At 38.8% G+C, this 10,680-nt stretch overlaps 1 pseudogene; it reads left to right on the plus strand.

Moving 5' to 3' along the window:
* Positions 1 to 10,415, plus strand: part of LOC132344967 (guanylate-binding protein 4-like) — a 28,119-nt pseudogene extending 17,704 nt beyond the window's left edge.
* The last annotated feature ends 265 nt before the right edge of the window (positions 10,416 to 10,680 follow it).

Raw genomic sequence — 10,680 nt, forward strand, 5'->3', positions numbered from 1 at the left:
TTGTTTGAGATGATTTGTTCAATATTGTAATGTGATGAGTTGGAAAAACATAAAAGATAGAGTGCATAGGAGACACAGTGATTATATTTTAAAAAAGTGGATTCATACAATAAAAGGATGAGGATACAAGAATGAAGGAAATGAGGAGAAGGATAAATAGAAGAAAATAAATCTTTAACTTCAAAAAATTTTATGATTTCTAGAATGCTGATCTGTAAAGCTGTTTTAAAAAATCAGGTGAGAATTCTCTCCCATTTCTAAATATCATGTATCTTTCAGTGTTGGGAACTCTGGTGGAGGCCTACATAGATGCCGTCAACAGTGGAGGAGTTCCCTGTTTGGAGAACGCAGTAAAAACTCTGGCTTAGCATGAGAACTCAGCAGCCGTGCAGATGGCAGTTGATCACTACAGTGAACCGATGACCCAGCGACTGAGCCTCCACACAGATACGCTCCAGGAGCTGCTGGAGGTTCATGAAGCCTGTGAGAGGGAAGGCATTGTCATCTTCTTGAGGGACTCCTTCAAGGATGACAAGCAGATATTTCAGAAAAAGCTCTCAGTAATGTGACCTAGAATATATCCTTCCTGATTCCTTTATTCCAGAATGATGCCTAGCCACCCCACTTTTGCCCCATGTTCCTGTGCTTCTTATCATAAAATAAGACTAGATTCTAGTGGGTGATATGGCTCTACAAGCTATACAGTCCATCCATTTTCTAAAAGTTGGGCTTTTTATTTTCTGTTGTAGTAAAGCAAATTACCCTGAGCTTGGCAAGTTGAAACACACGTCTAATAGTTTATCGTTCCTCAGGTCACATTCCCACTCAGGGTCCACGGGTATCTGCTCAGTGTACCATAGCCGAAAACAAGGTCAAGTGGGCTTGGTACTCACATGAAGACTCTGGGGAACACCCCTACCTCTTCAACAGCCATGGTGCACTGTTTCTTTCTTCAGTTTCTAATCTTTCTGATTACCTCTTCTTCCAGCAACGGAGAAGACTACATGTGAAGGGCTTGTGTGATTAGGTAATGCTCACTTGGGTCATCTCCATTTCTTAACTTAGCCTGTGCCATATAACATAGTCTAAACACAGCATCTATATTTGTCATATTCACAAGTATACAGACTATGCAGAGTGTAGACACCAGGGGAGAGAATGTTTGGAGATCGCAGTTCTACTTACCATTGGCAGCTTCAATGAAAGTTTGACTTTCAGTCTCCCTTGACCATCTTACAAGTTACAAAAATCTCTTAGTTCATTTTGAGAAAGCAAGCCTGATTTTAATTTATAAGTACAAACAAAAAATTCTGTTTCTATATTTTCACACACTCCAGCTCTCAGGGAATCGAGAATTCATGAAGAGTTCAAAACTCCGATCAGTGTGTACTTAACTCATTAATGGGCAGTTGATTCGCTATGTATGTGTTTTAATCCATAGCACCCAGTGTGCAGAGGAATCCCTGTTTCCCATCACAATTAAACTTTTCATTTTTCATTGTTGGTGGATGGATCACAATTTGTTCTACTGCTGATAAAGGAACCACGTAGGGTTCATGCCTGCCAACCCCTTTACTGAACAGATGTTGAGGTTGAGTCCACTGGATTTAAGGGACTTCCCACAAGTCACACATAGAGGTGGTCAGAACTTGGACTAAAACTAGACTCCTGACTCCGTGTCTGTTATTCTGTGTCTCAATCCTATATTATCAGACTTCCTCCAAAAGAATCACAGCTGGACCTTCCCTTCTAACAGCTTCTTTCCATTGGATTTCTCCCCTTTCCCTGATAGGATTTCATGGAGAAAAAGAAGGAAGTTTTCTTGTTCTAAAATGAAGAGGCATCTGTCAATTACTGTTAGTCTGAGCTTAAGCACCTTTCAGAGCTTTTGATGAACAGTATTTCAGAAGGAATTTTCTTTGTTTCTGGAGGATACAATGCCTACTTAGAAGCAAAAGAAGAAAGTTGAACAGGATTATAACCTGGTGCCCCAGAAAGGAGTTTTTCAGTAAAATATTATGGAAAAATGCAAACAAACATTTTGGCCAACCCAGTATTACATTATAGATATGTTAAGGATAGACATATTCATGGTGATGAATCATTGAGTGGATAAGTGTTTCTAGTGAGGATACACAAGGTATTCTGTGAATTTACATGAATCAATAATAAGTAGTAGGTCAAGAATCCATGTAAACTCTTGAGAGTCTGAGAAAGAAGTCTAAATATAATCTTATGTAGTGCTGGCTTCATGCCCATGTCAATGGGGCAGTCACATAGTGCCCTGTGCTGAGATGGGGCTGCTTGCTTTAAAGTTTGTATCATGGTCTGGAAATTCTTGATGACATTTTTGCATGTGGCACTACATTTTCATTTGGAAATAGTGCTCACAAAATATGCAGTTTACTCACATATATATATATATATATATATAAGTTCTTTGTATTTTATTACAATGGGAAAAGTGTCACAGGAGAACTTTGAACATACTGTTTGAGATGATTCAGTTAATACTGTATTGTGATGAAATGAGAACTATAAAATAGAGTGAATGGGAGACACAGTGATGTTAGTATAAGAAAGTTATAGAAGGTGGAGGATACAATGATGAGGATAAGGATGAAGGTGAGGAGAAGAAAGAGAACCTCAAATTCAATAAAACTTTAGTAATTTTAACAGTATTGATCTAAAGTTCATAAAATGAGGGAGAATGTTCTGTTTATTTTAAAAATATAATGTGTCATTCAGGGTTGGGGACTCTGGTGGAAGCCTACATAAATGCCATCAACAGTGGATCAGTTCCTTGTCTGGAGAACGCGGTGACAACTCTGGCCCAGCTAGAGAACTCAGCAGCCGTACAGAAGGCAGCTGGCCACTACAGTGAGCAGATGACCAAGCGACTGAGCCTCCCCACAGACACGCTCCAGGAGCTGCTGGAGGTGCACGCAGCCTGTGTGAAGGAAGCCATTGCAGTCTTCATGGAGCACTCCTTCAAGGATGAAAAGAAGGATTTCCAGAAGAAATTTCTGGTAATGTAGGCTAGAATATAGCCTTCCTGATACCTTTCTTCTAGAAATGTGCTAAGGCTCCTTCTTTTCACCTGTGGTTCACATGCTTCTCATTTGTAAAAGGAGTTTGGATTCCTGTGAAAGATAGGATTCTACAGGCTACATTCCATCCCTTTTTCTAAAAACTGGCCTCTTTATTTTCTACTGTAAACAAATTACCCTGTACTTACTGTTTAAAACAACACACATTTATTAGCTCAAAATTCTTCAGGTTAGATCCCAGCTCAGGGTGTACAGGTGATGTGCTCTGTGTACAACAAGATGAAGGGGGGAAAAGGCTCAAAGGGCTTAGTAATACTCCCAAGAATAAACAGCAGTTTGTCATAGGATAAGAAGAATTTGATTTGAGCCAAATGAGGACTAGCACCCTGAAGATACACATACAAGAAGCATTTGAATTGTGCTCCACTGGACTCCAAAATGGGGCGGCGGTGGGGGGGGGGGGGCGGGTGGCAAAACCCTCAATATAGGCAAAACCCACAAAATTACCTGTAGTATTTGTTAAGAATTAAGACTGGAGTTGGAAAGAAGTAAAAGTGCTTTTTAAAGGATTGTTTGGAGTCTGAAACCATTGCGTATTTACAATGGGATCTTTGAGACCATAAGTTTACAACTTCCCATTGCTACTATAGCAAACACTGTTTTGGGAATGGATAGTGGCATCCTTGAGTGTGATTAAGTTCAGAAGATTCAAGTTCTCAGTGATCTAGAAACATGCCTGAAATCACATCTACAATGGCCACCAAGCTCAGTTTTGAATTCCTGCACAAGTTATTCCAATTTGATTTTTAAATGTATCCCTTTAATGATTGTACACAGAGCACACAGATGTAAATGTATGCTTGATAGTCCACAAATAGGTTATTGTATTTAGCATAAAGTTTAATTTAAATCATGTATAAGCCACACTGTCCTCCCCACGTGTAAATATGTGAATATATTTTTCTTCAGCACTCATATGGGCTCTGGATAACCACCCTGCTCCATCTTTGGGCCAGCAATGGTGCCCTGTATTCTTTGTTTCTAATCTCTCTGATTACCTCTTCTCCTACCAACAGGAGAAGACTACATGTTAAAGACTTATGTGATTAGGTAATGTCCACTTGGATCGTCTCTACTTTTTAAAGTATCTTATGCTACAGCACCCCACTCCAGTATTCTTGCCTGGAAAATCCCATGGATGGAGGAGCCTGGTAGGCTGCAGTCCATGAGGTCGCTAAGAGTTGGACACGACTGAGCGACTTCCCTTTGACTTTTCATGTTATGCATTGGAGAAGGACATGGCAACCACTCCAGTATTCTTGCCTGGAGAATCCCAGAGACGGGGGAGCCTGGTGGGCTGCCTTCTATGGGGTCACACAGAGTCAGACACAACTGAAGCGACTTAGCAGCAGCAGCAGCATGCTATATAACATAATCTAAACACTAATAGAGTTTTGCCAAGAGAACGCACTGGTCTTAGCAAACACCCTCTTCAAAAACACCAGAGACATGGACATCCCCAGATGGCCAACACTGAAATCAGATTGCTTATGTTCTTTGTAGCCAAAGATGAAGAAGCTCTATACAGTCAACAAAAACAAGACCGATAGCTGACTGTGGCACAGATCATGAACTCCTTATTGCCAAATTCACACTTAAATTGAAGAAAATGGGGAAAACCACCAAACAATTCAGTTCAGTTCAGTTCAGTTCAGTTCAGTTGCTTAGTCATGTCCGACTCTTTACAACACCATGAACTGCAGCACACCAGGCCTCCCTGTCCATCACCAACTCCTGGGGCCCACACAATTTCATGGCCATCGAGTCTATGATGCCATCCAATCATCTCATCCTCTCTCATCCACTTCTTCTCCCTGCCCTCAATCTTTCCCAGCATCTTTTCAAATGAGTCAATTCTTCTCATCAGGTGGCCAAAGTATTGGAGTTTCAGCTTCAACATCAGACCCTCTAATGAACACCCAGGACTGATCTCCTTTAGGATGGACTGGTTAGTGCCGGAGCCAGCCGGCAAAGTCGATCAGGTCCCGAGAATGTGCACGGCGGGGCTAAGAATGAAACTAAAGCAAGAGACTACAAAGATGGGGTCGAGAGGTTCAGACACGTCACCACGAAGGGACGCAGTCTGACACCAACTTTATTCAACATCTCATATTTATACAGAAAAGCGTGAGAAAGACAAGACAGTTGACATTTTTTCTTGGTTGGCCTATACATCTTACAAACAGTCACAAGAAATCTTGAGAGCATGGGAATGGCGCCCTGTTATTATTTCTTACACCAGATAACATTTCTCTGTGCGTGAGAAGTTTGCACAGAACTCCAGGTGCCTGCAGTAAATAAGCGCCTAATCTCTGGGGTGGCGGGACAGAGAGCTATGTTTGCAAGCAAACCCTCAAGGACTGAGGCAGCTCCCAGAGCTCTGTCCTTTGGACAAAGGACCCCATTCTCACGGGCAGCTCCCCGCATCTCCCCCTTTCTTTTTATATAGGCGCACGCTTATGTTCCTTTAACCGCAGACCATTTCCATAGATGGAAGCCTTTATGATCCATAGATCATCAATCAGTTTTTTAATTAAACAAGGTGCAAGAAATAAAACAGTTAAAATTATTAAGAATAGTCCTCCCATGGCTGCTCCCAAGTACCAAATACTATTGACAGTAGGTACATGTTGAAAAAGTTCTTTAACAAAAGACTCAGCTCTTTTTGCAACATCCAAATCAGGTCTGGGTGCATTTTCAATGTTCATTATTTCCTGATGTAGATGCAGCAAATCTAAGGAAATATTTTCATTATGCCAAATACCTTCTAAATGAGCTTTCACCTTATCCCAAGCAGTTATACTACCATTATATTTTTTGGGAGTAACACAGATCCATCGAAAATCAGCATGACATTGTACTCGTAATCTCAACTTTATACTTTGAACCTCTTCACCTAAATATTTTACAACATCATAAAGGGCATTCAATCGATCCTCTAGCTTTTTGTCAATATCTTCTTGAGTCCCCAGGGCAACGGATGCATTTTGTGCCAGATTATTAACAAAAGTTGCAGTTTGCACTGATTGTGCCAAGGACAGGGCTGCAGTAATCGAGGAAGCAATAAGAGTTACCAAAGCTACAAATCCCAGAATTATTAACCCTATTCCTCTGCGATAACGCATTAAAGCACCCTCTACTTCTCTCCAAAGTTCAAGTCCCCTTTTATCATACCAAGACCCATTAATCTTTACAGGAACCATAACAAAAGCAGGCTGTCTTAAGACTAGAACCCTAGTTTGATTAGTAATTCCCCTAACACAGTTAGTCAAAGTACAATTGTTACAAGTTACATTATAATTTTGTAACCCAGGTTGTATTTTTACAGATCCTACTAGTAAAGCATAAGGGCGAGGCACACATGCACGAGGGTATCTCATGGCGAGATTTCACAAATGACCGTGTCTCACTTTCGATCCCACCTGAAGGTAGGAACCCTCACATCCAAGGGCGGCAGCTAGTTTCCAGATTTCTGTTTGGAACACTTTAGAGCCGCCCAAGTTCCAAATACGGGATGCAAAGTTCCTATTATCTTGAGCTCCAGGGTTTCGGGCCGAGTCTGGAGACCAGTCCCACAATGACTCATTTGTCCCAAATATGTTATAAACCGTAGCAGTTCCATCTCGACACGGTTTCCATGGTGCAGCAGTGACTCTTCCCCTTGTTCCAAAGTCGCAGAAAGGAATATCTAAAGGACCAGTTCCATTACGACGTTGAGGAATTCCAGACTCTTTCGTTACTCCAGGAATATACAGGCTCCAACCATTGTCATAATCAGCATATCTGGACTCCCCAACAAAAAGACATCCTGTTGAATTAAAATATCTAGACAGACAAATAGGTAAGCGATCAAACACTCCATGATAAGAGAAATTAACTTGATTAGGAATAATATGTTTATCTGAAAAACCACCCAAAGCCACAGTATCATTAGTGTATATGGGAATAGACCGACCCTCCCAGCCCACGGGTTGGAGATGGGGAGGATCGGGAAAATAAGCCCAGTAAGCACTTGAATATTCTTCAGAGTGTGCAGTGTTAATCTGATTTAAGATAATTAATAAGGTTATCAGGAAGCTTAAAGGCGATATCGGATCGCCCTGCACCGCAACACGATTCTGTGCCTCTCGCATCAATGCCTGAAGTTGTTGCCGAGATGGTAATTCATCATGCTCTTGAATTGTCAATCTCCTCATCTGGTTTGCTAGAGACTGTCTCCGCCGTGCGTACCAACCTTTCCGGCAGCCAGCGCAGCACTTTGGCATCCTGTGGGAAAACACAAACATGCCCTCATCCCCAGATTAGTACTGGATCTGGTCCATACCATTTTCCCACAAGTGGGTCTTTCCAAAAGACTTTAGGTCTTATTGTTTGTGCATCAAAGTTCCAAAATCGCTGTGCTGCTGAACGGCCACTTATATCCAATTGTAAAAATTTTAGAACAAATAAAGCATGGTTTAGAGAGTTGGAGGGGGTATTGGGATACAATTCCCCCTTCTTTAGTTTTTGCAATTGATGTTTGAGAGTTTGATGTGCCCGTTCAATAATTCCTTGACCTTGAGGATTATAAGGGATACCTGTTTTATGTGAGATAGACAATTGCGTACAAAATAATTGAAAATTTTTTCCAGTGTATCCTGGACCATTGTATGTTTTTATGGTTTTAGGGGTTCCCATAACAGCAAAACATTTAATGCAATGAGCTATACAATGTTTGCTAGCTTCTCCGGATTGGAGAGAGGCATGTAAAAAGCCGGAGAAGGTGTCAATAGTAACATGAACAAATTTTTGTTTACCAAATTCAGGAATATGGGTAACATCCATTTGCCATATATCGTTTGGCAACAATCCTCGAGGATTAACTCCATAGTGGGGGACGCTAAAAAATTGAGGACATGTTTGACATTGCTTAACAATCTGTCTGGCAGCTTCTCGAGTAATGCCAAATTGAAGTCTTAAGCTATTGCTGTTTTGATGGTGTAAGCTGTGGGAAGTTTTTGCCATTTGTTCCAGTGAAGGAAATATCATACGTGTAGCTTCATCAGCCAAAGCATTGCTTCGTGCTAAAGGTCCAGGAAGTCCAGAGTGAGCACGAATATGACCAAAATAGCATTTATTAACTCTGGAGCAAATTAAATGTTGTATATCACGAAAAAGAGTTTGGATAGTAGAATTCAGGGTACCAATAAATGGAACAGTCGCAATAGTGTTTAAGGCTCTTATGATATATTGACTGTCAGAATATAAATTAAATGGAGCAGAAATTTGTAATAAAGCCTGAAAAACGGCAAATAGTTCTACTTCTTGAGCAGACTTATAATTAGTATGCCAGGTAGTAGTATTGTCCTGTATAATCAAACTAGCTATTCCATTAGAAGAGCCATCAGTAAATACAGTTAGGGCGTCGGCAAGGGGCTGAGAAACAATGATTTTTGGGAAGAGAAATTGGTGATAATGAGCAAATTGCAAAATTTTATCTGAGGGATAATGATTATCAAGCCGTCCACTAAAACCAGCTAAGGCAATAACCCAATTGTCGCTAAACTGAAACAGCCAGTCCTGCTGAATTTTAGAAAATGGAACACATATAAAATGTGGGTCTCTTCCTAGATATACAGTGGATTCTGACCGCCCAAGAGCTATTAGGGCAGCAACCAAATCATAATAGGGGGTTAATACCCGAGAGGGAGAGGCAGGCAAGTGAAGCCATCTTAAAGGCAATCCTTGGAATAAGACTGCTGTAGGAGCATGTTTAGTAGGAAGAATATATAAACCCCATTCTTGAGTATAGTCACAATAAGTAGCTTGTTGTTTAGACAGGGCCTGTTCAACTTTATCTAAGGCTTGCCTTCCCTCCAGAGTCAGAGTTCGGGGGGAAGTTGGATCAGGATCACCCTTCAGAATATCAAAAAGAGGCTTCATTTCCCCTGTAGTTAGCTTCAAGTAAGGTCTTATCCAATTAATATCTCCTAACAGTTTTTGGAAATCATTCAAGGTAACCAAATTATCTTTACGAATTTCTATCTTCTGAGCTCGAAACCATTCTTTTTCCAGAAAAAACCCCAAATAAGAATAGGGGGGGAAGCGTTGCACCTTTTCTGTTGCAATAATCAAACCATAATCCTGTAATGCAGTTTGCATATAAGCGAATGTTCTTAATAGCAACTCCTCATCTTCATATGCCAAAAGAATATCATCCATATAATGAATAATATATACTTGGGAGTACAAGGACCTAGTGGTTTTTAAAGCTTGAGCAACAAATTTCTGACAGAGAGTAGGACTATTAGCCATTCCCTGAGGTAAAACTTGCCACTGATATCTTTTCATAGGTTCTTTATAATTTGTAGAAGGGACACTAAAAGCAAATCTTTGACAGTCATTAGTGGCAAGGGGAATAGTATAAAAGCAGTCTTTTAAGTCAATAATAATTTTGTAAGTATCTTTTGGAATGGCCATGGGGGTAGGCAACCCCGGCTGAAGGGGGCCCATCAATTCCATTGTTTCATTAACCTTTCGTAAATCTTGTAATAGCCTCCATTTACCTGTTTTCTTTTTAATGACAAAAATAGGTGAATTCCAAGGTGAATTTGAGGGGGTAATATGGCCGAGAGCAAGCTGTTCCTGCACAAGCTGATTGGCGGCCGTGATTTTTTCTATTGATAGGGGCCACTGATCAACCCATACTGGATCATCAGACTTCCATTTTATCGGATCAGCATGGATTGCAGGACGATCAATGACCCCTCCTAAAAACATCCTATACCTTTCTATCATTCTTAACTGCAGGGATCAGGGGTTGTAAAGGCCCTTGTGAATTTATCCCCAACCCCTGATGGGGCAAAAGGCCTTGGTCTAACAATTGATTACTAATTTTTTTATCTGGACTATAAAGATATACCCCCATATTCATCATAACATCTCTCCCCCATAGATTAACCAGCAGTCCTGGCAAAACATAAGGTTGAAAATGTCCTTCATGTCCTTCTTTGTCCCTCCATTTTAAAAAGGTTGAACTCTGTTCTGGGTCATGTGATTGCCCAATGCCTTGCAAAGAGAAAAAATTTTTAATAAAATTATATTTTTATATTTTTTTTTAATTTTTAATTTTTTTTAATTTATAAAATTTTTTTTATTATAAATTTTTTTAAAAAAATAATAAATATTTTTTTTTTTTTTAAATTAAATTAATTATAAAATTAATAAATTATAAAATATATATAAATTAATAATTTATTTAAATTAAATTATTTTATAAAATAATTTATTTTAAAAATTAATTTTTTAAAAAAAAAAAATAAGAAAAAAAAATTAATAATTAAATTATAAAAAAAATTATTATTATTAATATAATAAATATTAAAAAATTAATTTAAATTATTATTTTTTATTTTTAAATATTTTTTATAAATATTTAGTAAATAAAAAAATAATTTTAAAATTTTTTATTATTTATTTATTTTAAATAATTAAATTTAAATTAAATTTTTAAAAATTTTGTTTTTTATTTTTTTTTTTTTTATAATTTAAAAATATTTATATAAATATTATAATTTTAAATAAAATAATA

This window comes from Bos taurus, chromosome 3 (genome assembly GCF_002263795.3).
Source record: "Bos taurus isolate L1 Dominette 01449 registration number 42190680 breed Hereford chromosome 3, ARS-UCD2.0, whole genome shotgun sequence".
In the NCBI taxonomy this organism is placed as follows: domain Eukaryota; kingdom Metazoa; phylum Chordata; class Mammalia; order Artiodactyla; family Bovidae; genus Bos; species Bos taurus.